The following is a 17476-nucleotide window of genomic DNA, read 5'->3' as shown; positions in this document are numbered from 1 at the left end:
CCAGAACGGCCCCGGCAGCGCGAATGTCTCGGGCCGTCGAGGTCTGCTGCTTTGTCATAAAAGGGTGTTTCGATGGGCATGTCATGGGTGCGATCATACCAGCACTAATGCACCGGATCCCATCAGAACTCTGCAGTTAAGCGTGCTTGGGCGAGAGTAGTACTAGGATGGGTGACCCCCTGAGAAGTCCTCGTGTTGCACCCTTTTTATTTTTTGCCCGCTTTTTTATTTTTTGATAATATTTATTTTTAATTTTTTGGCTTTTGGCTTTTCCTCTTCGGATAATTTTTTTCCCCCGACAATAAACTGAGTCCGGAGACTGGCGGTGCCATGCCGCATAGCGGGACCAGCGCGTTGAATCCTACGCCAGAACGGCCCCGGCAGCGCGAATGTCTCGGGCGGTCGAGGTCTGCTGCTTTGTCATAAAAGTGAGTTTCGAAGGGCATATCATGGGTGCGATCACACCAGCACTAATGCACCGGATCCCATCAGAACTTCGCAGCTAAGCGTGCTTGGGCGAGAGTAGTACTAGGATGGGTGACCCCCGGGAAGTCCTCGTGTTGCACCCCTTTTATTTTTTGCCCGCTTTTTTATTTTTTGATAATATTTATTTTTAATTTTTCGGCTTTTGGCTTTTCCTCTTCGGATAATTTTTTTCCCTCGAAAATAAACTGAGTCCGGAGACTCGCGGTGCCATGCCGCATAGCGGAATAGCGCGTTGAATCCTACGCCAGAACGGCCCCGGCAGCGCGAATGTCTCGGGCCGTCGAGGTCTGCTGCTTTGTCATAAAAGGGAGTTTCGAAGGGCATATCATGGGTGCGATCATACCAGCACTAATGCACCGGATCCCATCAGAACTCCGCAGTTAAGCGTGCTTGGGCGAGAGTAGTACTAGGATGGGTGACCCCCTGGGAAGTCCTCGTGTTGCACCCCTTTTATTTTTTGCCCGCTTTTTTATTTTTTGATAACATTTATTTTTAATTTTTCGGCTTTTGGCTTTTCCTCTTCGGATAATTTTTTTCCCTCGAAAATAAACTGAGTCCGGAGACTCGCGGTGCCATGCCGCATAGCGGAACAGCGCGTTGAATCCTACGCCAGAACGGCCCCGGCAGCGCGAATGTCTCGGGCCGTCGAGGTCTGCTGCTTTGTCATAAAAGGGTGTTTCGATGGGCATGTCATGGGTGCGATCATACCAGCACTAATGCACCGGATCCCATCAGAACTCCGCAGTTAAGCGTGCTTGGGCGAGAGTAGTACTAGGATGGGTGACCCCCTGGGAAGTCCTCGTGTTGCACCCCTTTTATTTTTTGCCCGCTTTTTTATTTTTTGATAATATTTATTTTTAATTTTTCGGCTTTTGGCTTTTCCTCTTCGGATAATTTTTTTCCCTCGAAAATAAACTGAGTCCGGAGACTGGCGGTGCCATGCCGCATAGCGGAACAGCGCGTTGAATCATACGCCAGAACGGCCCCCGCAGCGCGAATGTCTCGGGCCGTCGAGGTCTGCTGCTTTGTTTTAAAAGGGAGTTTCGAATGGCATGTCTTGGGTGCGATCATACCAGCACTAATGCACCGGATCCCATCAGAACTCCGCAGTTAAGCGTGCTTGGGCGAGAGTAGTACTAGGATGGGTGACCCCCTGGGAAGTCCTTGTCTTGCACCCTTTTTATTTTTTGCCCGCTTTTTTATTTTTTGATAATATTTATTTTTAGTTTTTCGGCTTTTGGCTTTTCCTCTTCGGATAATTTTTTTCCTCCGACAATAAACTGAGTCCGGAGACTGGCGGTGCCATGCCGCATAGCGGGACCAGCGCGTTGAATCCTACGCCAGAACGGCCCCGGCAGCGTGAATGTCTCGGGCCGTCGAGGTCTGCTGCTTTGTCATACTAGGGAGTTTCGAAGGGCATGTCATGGGTGCGATCATACCAGCACTAATGCACCGGATCCCATCAGAACTCCGCAGTTAAGCGTGCTTGGGCGAGAGTAGTACTAGGATGGGTGACCCCCTGGGAAGTCCTCGTGTTGCACCCTTTTTATTTTTTGCCCGCTTTTTTATTTTTTGATAATATTTATTTTTAATTTTTCGGCTTTTGGCTTTTCCTCTTCGGATAATTTTTTTCCCCCGAAAATAAACTGAGTCCGGAGACTCGCGGTGCCATGCCGCATAGCGGAACAGCGCGTTGAATCCTACGCCAGAACGGCCCCGGCAGCGCGAATGTCTCGGGCCGTCGAGGTCTGCTGCTTTGTCATAAAAGGGTGTTTCGATGGGCATGTCATGGGTGCGATCATACCAGCACTAATGCACCGGATCCCATCAGAACTCCGCAGTTAAGCGTGCTTGGGCGAGAGTAGTACTAGGATGGGTGACCCCCTGGGAAGTCCTCGTGTTGCACCCCTTTTATTTTTTGCCCGCTTTTTTATTTTTTGATAATATTTATTTTTAATTTTTCGGCTTTTGGCTTTTCCTCTTCGGATAATTTTTTTCCCTCGAAAATAAACTGAGTCCGGAGACTCGCGGTGCCATGCCGCATAGCGGAACAGCGCGTTGAATCCTACGCCAGAACGGCCCCGGCAGCGCGAATGTCTCGGGCCGTCGAGGTCTGCCGCTTTGTCATAAAAGGGAGTTTCGAAGGGCATATCATGGGTGCGATCATACCAGCACTAATGCACCGGATCCCATCAGAACTCCGCAGTTAAGCGTGCTTGGGCGAGAGTAGTACTAGGATGGGTGACCCCCTGGGAAGTCCTCGTGTTGCACCCCTTTTATTTTTTGCCCGCTTTTTTATTTTTTGATAACATTAATTTTTAATTTTTCGGCTTTTGGCTTTTCCTCTTCGGATAATTTTTTTCCCCCGAAAATAAACTGAGTCCGGAGACTCGCGGTGCCATGCCGCATAGCGGAACAGCGCGTTGAATCCTACGCCAGAACGGCCCCGGCAGCGCGAATGTCTCGGTCCGTCGAGGTCTGCTGCTTTGTCATAAAAGGGTGTTTCGATGGGCATGTCATGGGTGCGATCATACCAGCACTAATGCACCGGATCCCATCAGAACTCCGCAGTTAAGCGTGCTTGGGCGAGAGTAGTACTAGGATGGGTGACCCCCTGGGAAGTCCTCGTGTTGCACCCTTTTTATTTTTTGCCCGCTTTTTTATTTTTTGATAATATTTATTTTTAATTTTTCGGCTTTTGGCTTTTCCTCTTCGGATAATTTTTTTCCCTCGAAAATAAACTGAGTCCGGAGACTCGCGGTGCCATGCCGCATAGCGGAATAGCGCGTTGAATCCTACGCCAGAACGGCCCCGGCAGCGCGAATGTCTCGGGCCGTCGAGGTCTGCTGCTTTGTCATAAAAGGGAGTTTCGAAGGGCATATCATGGGTGCGATCATACCAGCACTAATGCACCGGATCCCATCAGAACTCCGCAGTTAAGCGTGCTTGGGCGAGAGTAGTACTAGGATGGGTGACCCCCTGGGAAGTCCTCGTGTTGCACCCCTTTTATTTTTTGCCCGCTTTTTTATTTTTTGATAACATTAATTTTTAATTTTTCGGCTTTTGGCTTTTCCTCTTCGGATAATTTTTTTCCCCCGAAAATAAACTGAGTCCGGAGACTCGCGGTGCCATGCCGCATAGCGGAACAGCGCGTTGAATCCTACGCCAGAACGGCCCCGGCAGCGCGAATGTCTCGGGCCGTCGAGGTCTGCTGCTTTGTCATAAAAGGGTGTTTCGATGGGCATGTCATGGGTGCGATCATACCAGCACTAATGCACCGGATCCCATCAGAACTCTGCAGTTAAGCGTGCTTGGGCGAGAGTAGTACTAGGATGGGTGACCCCCTGAGAAGTCCTCGTGTTGCACCCTTTTTATTTTTTGCCCGCTTTTTTATTTTTTGATAATATTTATTTTTAATTTTTTGGCTTTTGGCTTTTCCTCTTCGGATAATTTTTTTCCCCCGACAATAAACTGAGTCCGGAGACTGGCGGTGCCATGCCGCATAGCGGGACCAGCGCGTTGAATCCTACGCCAGAACGGCCCCGGCAGCGCGAATGTCTCGGGCGGTCGAGGTCTGCTGCTTTGTCATAAAAGGGAGTTTCGAAGGGCATATCATGGGTGCGATCACACCAGCAATAATGCACCGGATCCCATCAGAACTTCGCAGTTAAGCGTGCTTGGGCGAGAGTAGTACTAGGATGGGTGACCCCCGGGAAGTCCTCGTGTTGCACCCCTTTTATTTTTTGCCCGCTTTTTTATTTTTTGATAATATTTATTTTTAATTTTTCGGCTTTTGGCTTTTCCTCTTCGGATAATTTTTTTCCCTCGAAAATAAACTGAGTCCGGAGACTCGCGGTGCCATGCCGCATAGCGGAACAGCGCGTTGAATCCTACGCCAGAACGGCCCCGGCAGCGCGAATGTCTCGGGCCGTCGAGGTCTGCTGCTTTGTCATAAAAGGGAGTTTCGAAGGGCATATCATGGGTGCGATCATACCAGCACTAATGCACCGGATCCCATCAGAACTCCGCAGTTAAGCGTGCTTGGGCGAGAGTAGTACTAGGATGGGTGACCCCCTGGGAAGTCCTCGTGTTGCACCCCTTTTATTTTTTGCCCGCTTTTTTATTTTTTGATAACATTTATTTTTAATTTTTCGGCTTTTGGCTTTTCCTCTTCGGATAATTTTTTTCCCCCAAAAATAAACTGAGTCCGGAGACTCGCAGTGCCATGCCGCATAGCGGAACAGCGCGTTGAATCCTACGCCAGAACGGCCCCGGCAGCGCGAATGTCTCGGTCCGTCGAGGTCTGCTGCTTTGTCATAAAAGGGTGTTTCGATGGGCATGTCATGGGTGCGATCATACCAGCACTAATGCACCGGATCCCATCAGAACTCTGCAGTTAAGCGTGCTTGGGCGAGAGTAGTACTAGGATGGGTGACCCCCTGAGAAGTCCTCGTGTTGCACCCTTTTTATTTTTTGCCCGCTTTTTTATTTTTTGATAATATTTATTTTTAATTTTTTGGCTTTTGGCTTTTCCTCTTCGGATAATTTTTTTCCCCCGACAATAAACTAAGTCCGGAGACTGGCGGTGCCATGCCGCATAGCGGGACCAGCGCGTTGAATCCTACGCCAGAACGGCCCCGGCAGCGCGAATGTCTCGGGCGGTCGAGGTCTGCTGCTTTGTCATAAAAGGGAGTTTCGAAGGGCATATTATGGGTGCGATCATACCAGCACTAATGCACCGGATCCCATCAGAACTTCGCAGTTAAGCGTGCTTGGGCGAGAGTAGTACTAGGATGGGTGACCCCCGGGAAGTCCTCGTGTTGCACCCCTTTTATTTTTTGCCCGCTTTTTTATTTTTTGATAATATTTATTTTTAATTTTTCGGCTTTTGGCTTTTCCTCTTCGGATAATTTTTTTCCCTCGAAAATAAACTGAGTCCGGAGACTCGCGGTGCCATGCCGCATAGCGGAACAGCGCGTTGAATCCTACGCCAGAACGGCCCCGGCAGCGCGAATGTCTCGGGCCGTCGAGGTCTGCTGCTTTGTCATAAAAGGGAGTTTCGAAGGGCATATCATGGGTGCGATCATACCAGCACTAATGCACCGGATCCCATCAGAACTCCGCAGTTAAGCGTGCTTGGGCGAGAGTAGTACTAGGATGGGTGACCCCCTGGGAAGTCCTCGTGTTGCACCCCTTTTATTTTTTGCCCGCTTTTTTATTTTTTGATAACATTTATTTTTAATTTTTCGGCTTTTGGCTTTTCCTCTTCGGATAATTTTTTTCCCTCGAAAATAAACTGAGTCCGGAGACTCGTGGTGCCATGCCGCATAGCGGAACAGCGCGTTGAATCCTACGCCAGAACGGCCCCGGCAGCGCGAATGTCTCGGGCCGTCGAGGTCTGCTGCTTTGTCATAAAAGGGTGTTTCGATGGGCATGTCATGGGTGCGATCATACCAGCACTAATGCACCGGATCCCATCAGAACTCCGCAGTTAAGCGTGCTTGGGCGAGAGTAGTACTAGGATGGGTGACCCCCTGGGAAGTCCTCGTGTTGCACCCCTTTTATTTTTTGCCCGCTTTTTTATTTTTTGATAATATTTATTTTTAATTTTTTGGCTTTTGGCTTTTCCTCTTCGGATAATTTTTTCCCCCCGAAAATAAACTGAGTCCGGAGACTGGCGGTGCCATGCCGCATAGCGGAACAGCGCGTTGAATCATACGCCAGAACGGCCCCCGCAGCGCGAATGTCTCGGGCCGTCGAGGTCTGCTGCTTTGTTTTAAAAGGGAGTTTCGAATGGCATGTCTTGGGTGCGATCATACCAGCACTAATGCACCGGATCCCATCAGAACTCCGCAGTTAAGCGTGCTTGGGCGAGAGTAGTACTAGGATGGGTGACCCCCTGGGAAGTCCTTGTGTTGCACCCTTTTTATTTTTTGCCCGCTTTTTTATTTTTTGATAATATTTATTTTTAGTTTTTCGGCTTTTGGCTTTTCCTCTTCGGATAATTTTTTTCCTCCGACAATAAACAGAGTCCGGAGACTGGCGGTGCCATGCCGCATAGCGGGACCAGCGCGTTGAATCCTACGCCAGAACGGCCCCGGCAGCGTGAATGTCTCGGGCCGTCGAGGTCTGCTGCTTTGTCATACTAGGGAGTTTCGAAGGGCATGTCATGGGTGCGATCATACCAGCACTAATGCACCGGATCCCATCAGAACTCCGCAGTTAAGCGTGCTTGGGCGAGAGTAGTACTAGGATGGGTGACCCCCTGGGAAGTCCTCGTGTTGCACCCTTTTTATTTTTTGCCCGCTTTTTTATTTTTTGATAATATTTATTTTTAATTTTTCGGCTTTTGCCTTTTCCTCTTCGGATAATTTTTTTCCCCCGAAAATAAACTGAGTCCGGAGACTCGCGGTGCCATGCCGCATAGCGGAACAGCGCGTTGAATCCTACGCCAGAACGGCCCCGGCAGCGCGAATGTCTCGGGCCGTCGAGGTCTGCTGCTTTGTCATAAAAGGGAGTTTCAAAGGGCATATCATGGGTGCGATCATACCAGCACTAATGCACCGGATCCCATCAGAACTCCGCAGTTAAGCGTGCTTGGGCGAGAGTAGTACTAGGATGGGTGACCCCCTGGGAAGTCCTCGTGTTGCACCCCTTTTATTTTTTGCCCGCTTTTTTATTTTTTGATAACATTTATTTTTAATTTTTCGGCTTTTGGCTTTTCCTCTTCGGATAATTTTTTTCCCCCAAAAATAAACTGAGTCCGGAGACTCGCGGTGCCATGCCGCATAGCGGAACAGCGCGTTGAATCCTACGCCAGAACGGCCCCAGCAGCGCGAATGTCTCGGTCCGTCGAGGTCTGCTGCTTTGTCATAAAAGGGTGTTTCGATGGGCATGTCATGGGTGCGATCATACCAGCACTAATGCACCGGATCCCATCAGAACTCTGCAGTTAAGCGTGCTTGGGCGAGAGTAGTACTAGGATGGGTGACCCCCTGAGAAGTCCTCGTGTTGCACCCTTTTTATTTTTTGCCCGCTTTTTTATTTTTTGATAATATTTATTTTTAATTTTTTGGCTTTTGGTTTTTCCTCTTCGGATAATTTTTTTCCCCCGACAATAAACTGAGTCCGGAGACTGGCGGTGCCATGCCGCATAGCGGGACCAGCGCGTTGAATCCTACGCCAGAACGGCCCCGGCAGCGCGAATGTCTCGGGCGGTCGAGGTCTGCTGCTTTGTCATAAAAGGGAGTTTCGAAGGGCATATTATGGGTGCGATCATACCAGCACTAATGCACCGGATCCCATCAGAACTTCGCAGTTAAGCGTGCTTGGGCGAGAGTAGAACTAGGATGGGTGACCCCCGGGAAGTCCTCGTGTTGCACCCCTTTTATTTTTTGCCCGCTTTTTTATTTTTTGATAATATTTATTTTTAATTTTTCGGCTTTTGGCTTTTCCTCTTCGGATAATTTTTTTCCCTCGAAAATAAACTGAGTCCGGAGACTCGCGGTGCCATGCCGCATAGCGGAACAGCGCGTTGAATCCTACGCCAGAACGGCCCCGGCAGCGCGAATGTCTCGGGCCGTCGAGGTCTGCTGCTTTGTCATAAAAGGGAGTTTCGAAGGGCATATCATGGGTGCGATCATACCAGCACTAATGCACCGGATCCCATCAGAACTCCGCAGTTAAGCGTGCTTGGGCGAGAGTAGTACTAGGATGGGTGACCCCCTGGGAAGTCCTCGTGTTGCACCCCTTTTATTTTTTGCCCGCTTTTTTATTTTTTGATAACATTTATTTTTAATTTTTCGGCTTTTGGCTTTTCCTCTTCGGATAATTTTTTTCCCTCGAAAATAAACTGAGTCCGGAGACTCGCGGTGCCATGCCACATAGCGGAACAGCGCGTTGAATCCTACGCCAGAACGGCCCCGGCAGCGCGAATGTCTCGGGCCGTCGAGGTCTGCTGCTTTGTCATAAAAGGGTGTTTCGATGGGCATGTCATGGGTGCGATCATACCAGCACTAATGCACCGGATCCCATCAGAACTCCGCAGTTAAGCGTGCTTGGGCGAGAGTAGTACTAGGATGGGTGACCCCCTGGGAAGTCCTCGTGTTGCACCCCTTTTATTTTTTGCCCGCTTTTTTATTTTTTGATAATATTTATTTTTAATTTTTTGGCTTTTGGCTTTTCCTCTTCGGATAATTTTTTCCCCCCGAAAATAAACTGAGTCCGGAGACTGGCGGTGCCATGCCGCATAGCGGAACAGCGCGTTGAATCATACGCCAGAACGGCCCCCGCAGCGCGAATGTCTCGGGCCGTCGAGGTCTGCTGCTTTGTTTTAAAAGGGAGTTTCGAAGGGCATGTCTTGGGTGCGATCATACCAGCACTAATGCACCGGATCCCATCAGAACTCCGCAGTTAAGCGTGCTTGGGCGAGAGTAGTACTAGGATGGGTGACCCCCTGGGAAGTCCTTGTGTTGCACCCTTTTTATTTTTTGCCCGCTTTTTTATTTTTTGATAATATTTATTTTTAGTTTTTCGGCTTTTGGCTTTTCCTCTTCGGATAATTTTTTTCCTCCGACAATAAACTGAGTCCGGAGACTGGCGGTGCCATGCCGCATAGCGGGACCAGCGCATTGAATCCTACGCCAGAACGGCCCCGGCAGCGTGAATGTCTCGGGCCGTCGAGGTCTGCTGCTTTGTCATACTAGGGAGTTTCGAAGGGCATGTCATGGGTGCGATCATTCCTGCACTAATGCACCGGATCCCATCAGAACTCCGCAGTTAAGCGTGTTTGGGCGAGAGTAGTACTAGGATGGGTGACCCCCTGGGAAGTCCTCGTGTTGCACCCCTTTTATTTTTTGCCCGCTTTTTTATTTTTTGATAACATTTATTTTTAATTTTTCGGCTTTTGGCTTTTCCTCTTCGGATAATTTTTTTCCCTCGAAAATAAACTGAGTCCGGAGACTCGCGGTGCCATGCCGCATAGCGGAACAGCGCGTTGAATCCTACGCCAGAACGGCCCCGGCAGCGCGAATGTCTCGGGCCGTCGAGGTCTGCTGCTTTGTCATAAAAGGGTGTTTCGATGGGCATGTCATGGGTGCGATCATACCAGCACTAATGCACCGGATCCCATCAGAACTCCGCAGTTAAGCGTGCTTGGGCGAGAGTAGTACTAGGATGGGTGACCCCCTGGGAAGTCCTCGTGTTGCACCCTTTTTATTTTTTGCCCGCTTTTTTATTTTTTGATAATATTTATTTTTAATTTTTCGGCTTTTGGCTTTTCCTCTTCGGATAATTTTTTTCCCCCGAAAATAAACTGAGTCCGGAGACTCGCGGTGCCATGCCGCATAGCGGAACAGCGCGTTGAACCCTACGCCAGAACGGCCCCGGCAGCGCGAATGTCTCGGGCCGTCGAGGTCTGCTGCTTTGTCATAAAAGGGTATTTCGATGGGCATGTCATGGGTGCGATCATACCAGCACTAATGCACCGGATCCCATCAGAACTCCGCAGTTAAGCGTGCTTGGGCGAGAGTAGTACTAGGATGGGTGACCCCCTGGGAAGTCCTCGTGTTGCACCCCTTTTATTTTTTGCCCGCTTTTTTATTTTTTGATAATATTTATTTTTAATTTTTCGGCTTTTGGCTTTTCCTCTTCGGATAATTTTTTTCCCTCGAAAATAAACTGAGTCCGGAGACTCGCGGTGCCATGCCGCATAGCGGAATAGCGCGTTGAATCCTACGCCAGAACGGCCCCGGCAGCGCGAATGTCTCGGGCCGTCGAGGTCTGCTGCTTTGTCATAAAAGGGAGTTTCAAAGGGCATATCATGGGTGCGATCATACCAGCACTAATGCACCGGATCCCATCAGAACTCCGCAGTTAAGCGTGCTTGGGCGAGAGTAGTACTAGGATGGGTGACCCCCTGGGAAGTCCTCGTGTTGCACCCCTTTTATTTTTTGCCCGCTTTTTTATTTTTTGATAACATTAATTTTTAATTTTTCGGCTTTTGGCTTTTCCTCTTCGGATAATTTTTTTCCCCCGAAAATAAACTGAGTCCGGAGACTGGCGGTGCCATGCCGCATAGCGGAACAGCGCGTTGAATCCAACGCCAGAACGGCCCCGGCAGCGCGAATGTCTCGGTCCGTCGAGGTCTGCTGCTTTGTCATAAAAGCGTGTTTCGATGGGCATGTCATGGGTGCGATCATACCAGCACTAATGCACCGGATCCCATCAGAACTCTGCAGTTAAGCGTGCTTGGGCGAGAGTAGTACTAGGATGGGTGACCCCCTGAGAAGTCCTCGTGTTGCACCCTTTTTATTTTTTGCCCGCTTTTTTATTTTTTGATAATATTTATTTTTAATTTTTTGGCTTTTGGCTTTTCCTCTTCGGATAATTTTTTTCCCCCGACAATAAACTGAGTCCGGAGACTGGCGGTGCCATGCCGCATAGCGGGACCAGCGCGTTGAATCCTACGCCAGAACGGCCCCGGCAGCGCGAATGTCTCGGGCGGTCGAGGTCTGCTGCTTTGTCATAAAAGGGAGTTTCGAAGGGCAAATCATGGGTGCGATCACACCAGCACTAATGCACCGGATCCCATCAGAACTTCGCAGTTAAGCGTGCTTGGGCGAGAGTAGTACTAGGATGGGTGACCCCCGGGAAGTCCTCGTGTTGCACCCCTTTTATTTTTTGCCCGCTTTTTTATTTTTTGATAATATTTATTTTTAATTTTTCGGCTTTTGGCTTTTCCTCTTCGGATAATTTTTTTCCCTCGAAAATAAACTGAGTCCGGAGACTCGCGGTGCCATGCCGCATAGCGGAACAGCGCGTTGAATCCTACGCCAGAACGGCCCCGGCAGCGCGAATGTCTCGGGCGTCGAGGTCTGCTGCTTTGTCATAAAAGGGAGTTTCGAAGGGCATATCATGGGTGCGATCATACCAGCACTAATGCACCGGATCCCATCAGAACTCCGCAGTTAAGCGTGCTTGGGCGAGAGTAGTACTAGGATGGGTGACCCCCTGGGAAGTCCTCGTGTTGCACCCCTTTTATTTTTTGCCCGCTTTTTTATTTTTTGATAACATTTATTTTTAATTTTTCGGCTTTTGTCTTTTCCTCTTCGGATAATTTTTTTCCCCTAAAAATAAACTGAGTCCGGAGACTCGCGGTGCCATGCCGCATAGCGGAACAGCGCGTTGAATCCTACGCCAGAACGGCCCCGGCAGCGCGAATGTCTCGGTCCGTCGAGGTCTGCTGCTTTGTCATAAAAGGGTGTTTCGATGGGCATGTCATGGGTGCGATCATACCAGCACTAATGCACCGGATCCCATCAGAACTCTGCAGTTAAGCGTGCTTGGGCGAGAGTAGTACTAGGATGGGTGACCCCCTGAGAAGTCCTCGTGTTGCACCCTTTTTATTTTTTGCCCGCTTTTTTATTTTTTGATAATATTTATTTTTAATTTTTTGGCTTTTGGCTTTTCCTCTTCGGATAATTTTTTTCCCCCGACAATAAACTGAGTCCGGAGACTGGCGGTGCCATGCCGCATAGCGGGACCAGCGCGTTGAATCCTACGCCAGAACGGCCCCGGCAGCGCGAATGTCTCGGGCGGTCGAGGTCTGCTGCTTTGTCATAAAAGGGAGTTTCGAAGGGCAAATCATGGGTGCGATCACACCAGCACTAATGCACCGGATCCCATCAGAACTTCGCAGTTAAGCGTGCTTGGGCGAGAGTAGTACTAGGATGGGTGACCCCCGGGAAGTCCTCGTGTTGCACCCTTTTTATTTTTTGCCCGCTTTTTTATTTTTTGATAATATTTATTTTTAATTTTTTGGCTTTTGGCTTTTCCTCTTCGGATAATTTTTTTCCCCCGACAATAAACTGAGTCCGGAGACTGGCGGTGCCATGCCGCATAGCGGGACCAGCGCGTTGAATCCTACGCCAGAACGGCCCCGGCAGCGCGAATGTCTCGGGCGGTCGAGGTCTGCTGCTTTGTCATAAAAGGGAGTTTCGAAGGGCAAATCATGGGTGCGATCACACCAGCACTAATGCACCGGATCCCATCAGAACTTCGCAGTTAAGCGTGCTTGGGCGAGAGTAGTACTAGGATGGGTGACCCCCGGGAAGTCCTCGTGTTGCACCCCTTTTATTTTTTGCCCGCTTTTTTATTTTTTGATAATATTTATTTTTAATTTTTCGGCTTTTGGCTTTTCCTCTTCGGATAATTTTTTTCCCTCGAAAATAAACTGAGTCCGGAGACTCGCGGTGCCATGCCGCATAGCGGAACAGCGCGTTGAATCCTACGCCAGAACGGCCCCGGCAGCGCGAATGTCTCGGGCCGTCGAGGTCTGCTGCTTTGTCATAAAAGGGTGTTTCGATGGGCATGTCATGGGTGCGATCATACCAGCACTAATGCACCGGATCCCATCAGAACTCCGCAGTTAAGCGTGCTTGGGCGAGAGTAGTACTAGGATGGGTGACCCCCTGGGAAGTCCTCGTGTTGCACCCCTTTTATTTTTTGCCCGCTTTTTTATTTTTTGATAATATTTATTTTTAATTTTTCGGCTTTTGGCTTTTCCTCTTCGGATAATTTTTTTCCCCCGAAAATAAACTGAGTCCGGAGACTCGCGGTGCCATGCCGCATAGCGGAACAGCGCGTTGAATCCTACGCCAGAACGGCCCCGGCAGCGCGAATGTCTCGGTCCGTCGAGGTCTGCTGCTTTGTCATAAAAGAGAGTTTCGAAGGGCATGTCATGGGTGCGATCATACCAGCACTAATGCACCGGATCCCATCAGAACTCCGCAGTTAAGCGTGCTTGGGCGAGAGTAGTACTAGGATGGGTGACCCCCTGGGAAGTCCTCGTGTTGCACCCCTTTTATTTTTTGCCCGCTTTTTTATTTTTTGATAACATTTATTTTTAATTTTTCGGCTTTTGGCTTTTCCTCTTCGGATAATTTTTTTCCTCCGAAAATAAACTGAGTCCGGAGACTCGCGGTGCCATGCCGCATAGCGGAACAGCGCGTTGAATCCTACGCCAGAATGGCCCCGGCAGCGCGAATGTCTCGGTCCGTCGAGGTCTGCTGCTTTGTCATAAAAGGGTGTTTCGATGGACATGTCATGGGTGCGATCATACCAGCACTAATGCACCGGATCCCATCAGAACTCTGCAGTTAAGCGTGCTTGGGCGAGAGTAGTACTAGGATGGGTGACCCCCTGGGAAGTCCTCGTGTTGCACCCTTTTTATTTTTTGCCCGCTTTTTTATTTTTTGATAATATTTATTTTTAATTTTTCGGCTTTTGGCTTTTCCTCTTCGAATAATTTTTTTCCCCCGAAAATAAACTGAGTCCGGAGACTCGCGGTGCCATGCCGCATGGCGGAACAGCGCGTTGAATCCTACGCCAGAACGGCCCCGGCAGCGCGAATGTCTCGGGCCGTCGAGGTCTGCTGCTTTGTCATAAAAGGGAGTTTCGATGGGCATGTCATTGGTGCGATCATACCAGCACTAATGCACCGGATCCCATCAGAACTCTGCAGTTAAGCGTGCTTGGGCGAGAGTAGTACTAGGATGGGTGACCCCCTGAGAAGTCCTCGTGTTGCACCCTTTTTATTTTTTGCCCGCTTTTTTATTTTTTGATAATATTTATTTTTAATTTTTTGGCTTTTGGCTTTTCCTCTTCGGATAATTTTTTTTCCCCGACAATAAACTGAGTCCGGAGACTGGCGGTGCCATGCCGCATAGCGGGACCAGCGCGTTGAATCCTACGCCAGAACGGCCCCGGCAGCGCGAATGTCTCGGGCGGTCGAGGTCTGCTGCTTTGTCATAAAAGGGAGTTTCGAAGGGCATATCATGGGTGCGATCATACCAGCACTAATGCACCGGATCCCATCAGAACTTCGCAGTTAAGCGTGCTTGGGCGAGAGTAGTACTAGGATGGGTGACCCCCGGGAAGTCCTCGTGTTGCACCCCTTTTATTTTTTGCCCGCTTTTTTATTTTTTGATAATATTTATTTTTAATTTTTCGGCTTTTGGCTTTTCCTCTTCGGATAATTTTTTTCCCTCGAAAATAAACTGAGTCCGGAGACTCGCGGTGCCATGCCGCATAGCGGAACAGCGCGTTGAATCCTACGCCAGAAGGGCCCCGGCAGCGCGAATGTCTCGGGCCGTCGAGGTCTGCTGCTTTGTCATAAAAGGGAGTTTCGAAGGGCATATCATGGGTGCGATCATACCAGCACTAATGCACCGGATCCCATCAGAACTCCGCAGCTAAGCGTGCTTGGGCGAGAGTAGTACTAGGATGGGTGACCCCCTGGGAAGTCCTCGTGTTGCACCCCTTTTATTTTTTGCCCGCTTTTTTATTTTTTGATAACATTTATTTTTAATTTTTCGGCTTTTGGCTTTTCCTCTTCGGATAATTTTTTTCCCCCGAAAATAAACTAAGTCCGGAGACTCGCGGTGCCATGCCGCATAGCGGAACAGCGCGTTGAATCCTACGCCAGAACGGCCCCGGCAGCGCGAATGTCTCGGGCCGTCGAGGTCTGCTGCTTTGTCATAAAAGGGTGTTTCGATGGGCATGTCATGGGTGCGATCATACCAGCACTAATGCACCGGATCCCATCAGAACTCCGCAGTTAAGCGTGCTTGGGCGAGAGTAGTACTAGGATGGGTGACCCCCTGGGAAGTCCTCGTGTTGCACCCTTTTTATTTTTTGCCCGCTTTTTTATTTTTTGATAATATTTATTTTTAATTTTTCGGCTTTTGGCTTTTCCTCTTCGGATAATTTTTTTCCCCCGAAAATAAACTGAGTCCGGTGACTCGCGGTGCCATGCCGCATAGCGGAACAGCGCGTTGAATCCTACGCCAGAACGGCCCCGGCAGCGCGAATGTCTCGGGCCGTCGAGGTCTGCTGCTTTGTCATAAAAGGGTGTTTCGATGGGCATGTCATGGGTGCGATCATACCAGCACTAATGCACCGGATCCCATCAGAACTCCGCAGTTAAGCGTGCTTGGGCGAGAGTAGTACTAGGATGGGTGACCCCCTGGGAAGTCCTCGTGTTGCACCCCTTTTATTTTTTGCCCGCTTTTTTATTTTTTGATAATATTTATTTTTAATTTTTCGGCTTTTGGCTTTTCCTCTTCGGATAATTTTTTTCCCCCGAAAATAAACTGAGTCCGGAGACTCGCGGTGCCATGCCGCATAGCGGAACAGCGCGTTGAATCCTACGCCAGAACGGCCCCGGCAGCGCGAATGTCTCGGTCCGTCGAGGTCTGCTGCTTTGTCATAAAAGAGAGTTTCGAAGGGCATATCATGGGTGCGATCATACCAGCACTAATGCACCGGATCCCATCAGAACTCCGCAGTTAAGCGTGCTTGGGCGAGAGTAGTACTAGGATGGGTGACCCCTTGGAAAGTCCTCGTGTTGCACCCGTTTTATTTTTTGCCGCTTTTTTATTTTTTGATAACATTTATTTTTAATTTTTCGGCTTTTGGCTTTTCCTCTTCGGATAATTTTTTTCCCCCGAAAATAAACTGAGTCCGGAGACTCGCGGTGCCATGCCGCATAGCGGAACAGCGCGTTGAATCCTACGCCAGAACGGCCCCGGCAGCGCGAATGTCTCGGTCCGTCGAGGTCTGCTGCTTTGTCATAAAAGGGTGTTTCGATGGGCATGTCATGGGTGCGATCATACCAGCACTAATGCACCGGATCCCATCAGAACTCTGCAGTTAAGCGTGCTTGGGCGAGAGTAGTACTAGGATGGGTGACCCCCTGAGAAGTCCTCGTGTTGCACCCTTTTTATTTTTTGCCCGCTTTTTTATTTTTTGATAATATTTATTTTTAATTTTTTGGCTTTTGGCTTTTCCTCTTCGGATAATTTTTTTCCCCCGACAATAAACTGAGTCCGGAGACTGGCGGTGCCATGCCGCATAGCGGGACCAGCGCGTTGAATCCTACGCCAGAACGGCCCCGGCAGCGCGAATGTCTCGGGCGGTCGAGGTCTGCTGCTTTGTCATAAAAGGGAGTTTCGAAGGGCATATCATGGGTGCGATCATACCAGCACTAATGCACCGGATCCCATCAGAACTTCGCAGTTAAGCGTGCTTGGGCGAGAGTAGTACTTGGATGGGTGACCCCCGGGAAGTCCTCGTGTTGCACCCCTTTTATTTTTTGCCCGTTTTTTTATTTTTTGATAATATTTATTTTTAATTTTTCGGCTTTTGGCTTTTCCTCTTCGGATAATTTTTTTCCCTCGAAAATAAACTGAGTCCGGAGACTCGCGGTGCCATGCCGCATAGCGGAACAGCGCGTTGAATCCTACGCCAGAACGGCCTCGGCAGCGCGAATGTCTTGGGCCGTCGAGGTCTGCTGCTTTGTCATAAAAGGGAGTTTCGAAGGGCATATCATGGGTGCGATCATACCAGCACTAATGCACCGGATCCCATCAGAACTCCGCAGTTAAGCGTGCTTGGGCGAGAGTAGTACTAGGATGGGTGACCCCCTGGGAAGTCCTCGTGTTGCACCCCTTTTATTCTTTGCCCGCTTTTTTATTTTTTGATAACATTTATTTTTAATTTTTCGGCTTTTGGCTTTTCCTCTTCGGATAATTTTTTTCCCTCGAAAATAAACTGAGTCCGGAGACTCGCGGTGCCATGCCGCATAGCGGAACAGCGCGTTGAATCCTACGCCAGAACGGCCCCGGCAGCGCGAATGTCTCGGGCCGTCGAGGTCTGCTGCTTTGTCATAAAAGGGTGTTTCGAAGGGCATGTCATGGGTGCGATCATACCAGCACTAATGCACCGGATCCCATCAGAACTCCGCAGTTAAGCGTGCTTGGGCGAGAGTAGTACTAGGATGGGTGACCCCCTGGGATGTCCTCGTGCTGCACCCCTTTTATTTTTTGCCCGCTTTTTTATTTTTTGATAATATTTATTTTTAATTTTTTGGCTTTTGGCTTTTCCTCTTCGGATAATTTTTTCCCCCCGAAAATAAACTGAGTCCGGAGAC

General features: G+C 49.3%; 46 non-coding genes and 2 pseudogenes across 46 annotated transcripts; all 48 read left to right on the top strand.

The window, feature by feature from the left end:
• The first annotated feature begins 85 nt into the window (after window positions 1-85).
• On the top strand, window positions 86-204 carry LOC149761703 (5S ribosomal RNA). Its single transcript, XR_016402545.1, has one exon. It is a non-coding gene; the product is annotated as a 5S ribosomal RNA (ribosomal RNA).
• A 247-nt stretch (window positions 205-451) lies between these two features.
• On the top strand, window positions 452-569 carry LOC149761702 (5S ribosomal RNA). The gene has a single exon (XR_016408635.1). It is a non-coding gene; the product is annotated as a 5S ribosomal RNA (ribosomal RNA).
• Window positions 570-815: 246 nt separating this feature from the next.
• Window positions 816-934, top strand: LOC149761701 (5S ribosomal RNA). The gene has a single exon (XR_016410059.1). It is a non-coding gene; the product is annotated as a 5S ribosomal RNA (ribosomal RNA).
• Window positions 935-1180: 246 nt separating this feature from the next.
• LOC149761700 (5S ribosomal RNA) lies at window positions 1181-1299 on the top strand. The gene has a single exon (XR_016410058.1). It is a non-coding gene; the product is annotated as a 5S ribosomal RNA (ribosomal RNA).
• A 246-nt stretch (window positions 1300-1545) lies between these two features.
• LOC149761699 (5S ribosomal RNA) lies at window positions 1546-1664 on the top strand. Its single transcript, XR_016403956.1, has one exon. It is a non-coding gene; the product is annotated as a 5S ribosomal RNA (ribosomal RNA).
• Window positions 1665-1911: 247 nt separating this feature from the next.
• On the top strand, window positions 1912-2030 carry LOC149761698 (5S ribosomal RNA). Its single transcript, XR_016412148.1, has one exon. It is a non-coding gene; the product is annotated as a 5S ribosomal RNA (ribosomal RNA).
• Window positions 2031-2276: 246 nt separating this feature from the next.
• LOC149761697 (5S ribosomal RNA) lies at window positions 2277-2395 on the top strand. Its single transcript, XR_016410056.1, has one exon. It is a non-coding gene; the product is annotated as a 5S ribosomal RNA (ribosomal RNA).
• Window positions 2396-2641: 246 nt separating this feature from the next.
• LOC149761696 (5S ribosomal RNA) lies at window positions 2642-2760 on the top strand. Its single transcript, XR_016410055.1, has one exon. It is a non-coding gene; the product is annotated as a 5S ribosomal RNA (ribosomal RNA).
• A 246-nt stretch (window positions 2761-3006) lies between these two features.
• Window positions 3007-3125, top strand: LOC149761695 (5S ribosomal RNA). The gene has a single exon (XR_016412147.1). It is a non-coding gene; the product is annotated as a 5S ribosomal RNA (ribosomal RNA).
• Window positions 3126-3371: 246 nt separating this feature from the next.
• On the top strand, window positions 3372-3490 carry LOC149761694 (5S ribosomal RNA). The gene has a single exon (XR_016410054.1). It is a non-coding gene; the product is annotated as a 5S ribosomal RNA (ribosomal RNA).
• A 246-nt stretch (window positions 3491-3736) lies between these two features.
• Window positions 3737-3855, top strand: LOC149761693 (5S ribosomal RNA). The gene has a single exon (XR_016402544.1). It is a non-coding gene; the product is annotated as a 5S ribosomal RNA (ribosomal RNA).
• A 247-nt stretch (window positions 3856-4102) lies between these two features.
• On the top strand, window positions 4103-4220 carry LOC149761692 (5S ribosomal RNA; annotated as a pseudogene).
• Window positions 4221-4466: 246 nt separating this feature from the next.
• Window positions 4467-4585, top strand: LOC149761691 (5S ribosomal RNA). The gene has a single exon (XR_016410053.1). It is a non-coding gene; the product is annotated as a 5S ribosomal RNA (ribosomal RNA).
• A 246-nt stretch (window positions 4586-4831) lies between these two features.
• LOC149761690 (5S ribosomal RNA) lies at window positions 4832-4950 on the top strand. The gene has a single exon (XR_016402543.1). It is a non-coding gene; the product is annotated as a 5S ribosomal RNA (ribosomal RNA).
• Window positions 4951-5197: 247 nt separating this feature from the next.
• LOC149761689 (5S ribosomal RNA) lies at window positions 5198-5315 on the top strand. The gene has a single exon (XR_016407088.1). It is a non-coding gene; the product is annotated as a 5S ribosomal RNA (ribosomal RNA).
• Window positions 5316-5561: 246 nt separating this feature from the next.
• LOC149761688 (5S ribosomal RNA) lies at window positions 5562-5680 on the top strand. Its single transcript, XR_016410052.1, has one exon. It is a non-coding gene; the product is annotated as a 5S ribosomal RNA (ribosomal RNA).
• A 246-nt stretch (window positions 5681-5926) lies between these two features.
• LOC149761687 (5S ribosomal RNA) lies at window positions 5927-6045 on the top strand. Its single transcript, XR_016410051.1, has one exon. It is a non-coding gene; the product is annotated as a 5S ribosomal RNA (ribosomal RNA).
• A 246-nt stretch (window positions 6046-6291) lies between these two features.
• LOC149761686 (5S ribosomal RNA) lies at window positions 6292-6410 on the top strand. The gene has a single exon (XR_016400904.1). It is a non-coding gene; the product is annotated as a 5S ribosomal RNA (ribosomal RNA).
• A 247-nt stretch (window positions 6411-6657) lies between these two features.
• On the top strand, window positions 6658-6776 carry LOC149761685 (5S ribosomal RNA). Its single transcript, XR_016412146.1, has one exon. It is a non-coding gene; the product is annotated as a 5S ribosomal RNA (ribosomal RNA).
• A 246-nt stretch (window positions 6777-7022) lies between these two features.
• On the top strand, window positions 7023-7141 carry LOC149761684 (5S ribosomal RNA). The gene has a single exon (XR_016410050.1). It is a non-coding gene; the product is annotated as a 5S ribosomal RNA (ribosomal RNA).
• A 246-nt stretch (window positions 7142-7387) lies between these two features.
• On the top strand, window positions 7388-7506 carry LOC149761683 (5S ribosomal RNA). The gene has a single exon (XR_016402542.1). It is a non-coding gene; the product is annotated as a 5S ribosomal RNA (ribosomal RNA).
• Window positions 7507-7753: 247 nt separating this feature from the next.
• On the top strand, window positions 7754-7871 carry LOC149761682 (5S ribosomal RNA; annotated as a pseudogene).
• A 246-nt stretch (window positions 7872-8117) lies between these two features.
• LOC149761681 (5S ribosomal RNA) lies at window positions 8118-8236 on the top strand. Its single transcript, XR_016410049.1, has one exon. It is a non-coding gene; the product is annotated as a 5S ribosomal RNA (ribosomal RNA).
• A 246-nt stretch (window positions 8237-8482) lies between these two features.
• On the top strand, window positions 8483-8601 carry LOC149761680 (5S ribosomal RNA). Its single transcript, XR_016410048.1, has one exon. It is a non-coding gene; the product is annotated as a 5S ribosomal RNA (ribosomal RNA).
• A 246-nt stretch (window positions 8602-8847) lies between these two features.
• Window positions 8848-8966, top strand: LOC149761679 (5S ribosomal RNA). The gene has a single exon (XR_016400903.1). It is a non-coding gene; the product is annotated as a 5S ribosomal RNA (ribosomal RNA).
• Window positions 8967-9213: 247 nt separating this feature from the next.
• Window positions 9214-9332, top strand: LOC149761678 (5S ribosomal RNA). The gene has a single exon (XR_016404915.1). It is a non-coding gene; the product is annotated as a 5S ribosomal RNA (ribosomal RNA).
• A 246-nt stretch (window positions 9333-9578) lies between these two features.
• On the top strand, window positions 9579-9697 carry LOC149761677 (5S ribosomal RNA). The gene has a single exon (XR_016412145.1). It is a non-coding gene; the product is annotated as a 5S ribosomal RNA (ribosomal RNA).
• Window positions 9698-9943: 246 nt separating this feature from the next.
• LOC149761676 (5S ribosomal RNA) lies at window positions 9944-10062 on the top strand. The gene has a single exon (XR_016410047.1). It is a non-coding gene; the product is annotated as a 5S ribosomal RNA (ribosomal RNA).
• Window positions 10063-10308: 246 nt separating this feature from the next.
• Window positions 10309-10427, top strand: LOC149761675 (5S ribosomal RNA). The gene has a single exon (XR_016410046.1). It is a non-coding gene; the product is annotated as a 5S ribosomal RNA (ribosomal RNA).
• Window positions 10428-10673: 246 nt separating this feature from the next.
• Window positions 10674-10792, top strand: LOC149761674 (5S ribosomal RNA). Its single transcript, XR_016402541.1, has one exon. It is a non-coding gene; the product is annotated as a 5S ribosomal RNA (ribosomal RNA).
• Window positions 10793-11039: 247 nt separating this feature from the next.
• On the top strand, window positions 11040-11157 carry LOC149761673 (5S ribosomal RNA). Its single transcript, XR_016408331.1, has one exon. It is a non-coding gene; the product is annotated as a 5S ribosomal RNA (ribosomal RNA).
• Window positions 11158-11402: 245 nt separating this feature from the next.
• LOC149761672 (5S ribosomal RNA) lies at window positions 11403-11521 on the top strand. The gene has a single exon (XR_016410045.1). It is a non-coding gene; the product is annotated as a 5S ribosomal RNA (ribosomal RNA).
• A 246-nt stretch (window positions 11522-11767) lies between these two features.
• LOC149761671 (5S ribosomal RNA) lies at window positions 11768-11886 on the top strand. Its single transcript, XR_016402540.1, has one exon. It is a non-coding gene; the product is annotated as a 5S ribosomal RNA (ribosomal RNA).
• A 247-nt stretch (window positions 11887-12133) lies between these two features.
• Window positions 12134-12251, top strand: LOC149761670 (5S ribosomal RNA). Its single transcript, XR_016408633.1, has one exon. It is a non-coding gene; the product is annotated as a 5S ribosomal RNA (ribosomal RNA).
• Window positions 12252-12498: 247 nt separating this feature from the next.
• Window positions 12499-12616, top strand: LOC149761669 (5S ribosomal RNA). Its single transcript, XR_016408330.1, has one exon. It is a non-coding gene; the product is annotated as a 5S ribosomal RNA (ribosomal RNA).
• A 246-nt stretch (window positions 12617-12862) lies between these two features.
• Window positions 12863-12981, top strand: LOC149761668 (5S ribosomal RNA). Its single transcript, XR_016410044.1, has one exon. It is a non-coding gene; the product is annotated as a 5S ribosomal RNA (ribosomal RNA).
• A 246-nt stretch (window positions 12982-13227) lies between these two features.
• LOC149761667 (5S ribosomal RNA) lies at window positions 13228-13346 on the top strand. Its single transcript, XR_016410043.1, has one exon. It is a non-coding gene; the product is annotated as a 5S ribosomal RNA (ribosomal RNA).
• Window positions 13347-13592: 246 nt separating this feature from the next.
• LOC149761666 (5S ribosomal RNA) lies at window positions 13593-13711 on the top strand. The gene has a single exon (XR_016401699.1). It is a non-coding gene; the product is annotated as a 5S ribosomal RNA (ribosomal RNA).
• Window positions 13712-13957: 246 nt separating this feature from the next.
• Window positions 13958-14076, top strand: LOC149761665 (5S ribosomal RNA). Its single transcript, XR_016405097.1, has one exon. It is a non-coding gene; the product is annotated as a 5S ribosomal RNA (ribosomal RNA).
• Window positions 14077-14323: 247 nt separating this feature from the next.
• LOC149761664 (5S ribosomal RNA) lies at window positions 14324-14441 on the top strand. Its single transcript, XR_016407087.1, has one exon. It is a non-coding gene; the product is annotated as a 5S ribosomal RNA (ribosomal RNA).
• Window positions 14442-14687: 246 nt separating this feature from the next.
• LOC149761663 (5S ribosomal RNA) lies at window positions 14688-14806 on the top strand. The gene has a single exon (XR_016412475.1). It is a non-coding gene; the product is annotated as a 5S ribosomal RNA (ribosomal RNA).
• A 246-nt stretch (window positions 14807-15052) lies between these two features.
• LOC149761662 (5S ribosomal RNA) lies at window positions 15053-15171 on the top strand. Its single transcript, XR_016412144.1, has one exon. It is a non-coding gene; the product is annotated as a 5S ribosomal RNA (ribosomal RNA).
• Window positions 15172-15417: 246 nt separating this feature from the next.
• LOC149761661 (5S ribosomal RNA) lies at window positions 15418-15536 on the top strand. Its single transcript, XR_016410042.1, has one exon. It is a non-coding gene; the product is annotated as a 5S ribosomal RNA (ribosomal RNA).
• Window positions 15537-15782: 246 nt separating this feature from the next.
• On the top strand, window positions 15783-15901 carry LOC149761660 (5S ribosomal RNA). The gene has a single exon (XR_016405045.1). It is a non-coding gene; the product is annotated as a 5S ribosomal RNA (ribosomal RNA).
• A 245-nt stretch (window positions 15902-16146) lies between these two features.
• LOC149761659 (5S ribosomal RNA) lies at window positions 16147-16265 on the top strand. Its single transcript, XR_016402539.1, has one exon. It is a non-coding gene; the product is annotated as a 5S ribosomal RNA (ribosomal RNA).
• Window positions 16266-16512: 247 nt separating this feature from the next.
• LOC149761658 (5S ribosomal RNA) lies at window positions 16513-16630 on the top strand. The gene has a single exon (XR_016407169.1). It is a non-coding gene; the product is annotated as a 5S ribosomal RNA (ribosomal RNA).
• A 246-nt stretch (window positions 16631-16876) lies between these two features.
• On the top strand, window positions 16877-16995 carry LOC149761657 (5S ribosomal RNA). Its single transcript, XR_016410041.1, has one exon. It is a non-coding gene; the product is annotated as a 5S ribosomal RNA (ribosomal RNA).
• A 246-nt stretch (window positions 16996-17241) lies between these two features.
• Window positions 17242-17360, top strand: LOC149761656 (5S ribosomal RNA). Its single transcript, XR_016406722.1, has one exon. It is a non-coding gene; the product is annotated as a 5S ribosomal RNA (ribosomal RNA).
• The last annotated feature ends 116 nt before the right edge of the window (window positions 17361-17476 follow it).

The sequence above is a fragment of the Phoenix dactylifera genome, chromosome 4 (genome assembly GCF_051530095.1).
Source record: "Phoenix dactylifera cultivar Ajwa chromosome 4, Ajwa_hap1_PhDact_Kaust_v1.1, whole genome shotgun sequence".
NCBI classification, from domain to species: domain Eukaryota; kingdom Viridiplantae; phylum Streptophyta; class Magnoliopsida; order Arecales; family Arecaceae; genus Phoenix; species Phoenix dactylifera.
The sequence above is the reverse complement of the archived record's forward strand: the minus strand, read 5'-3'. Positions and strand labels throughout refer to the sequence as shown.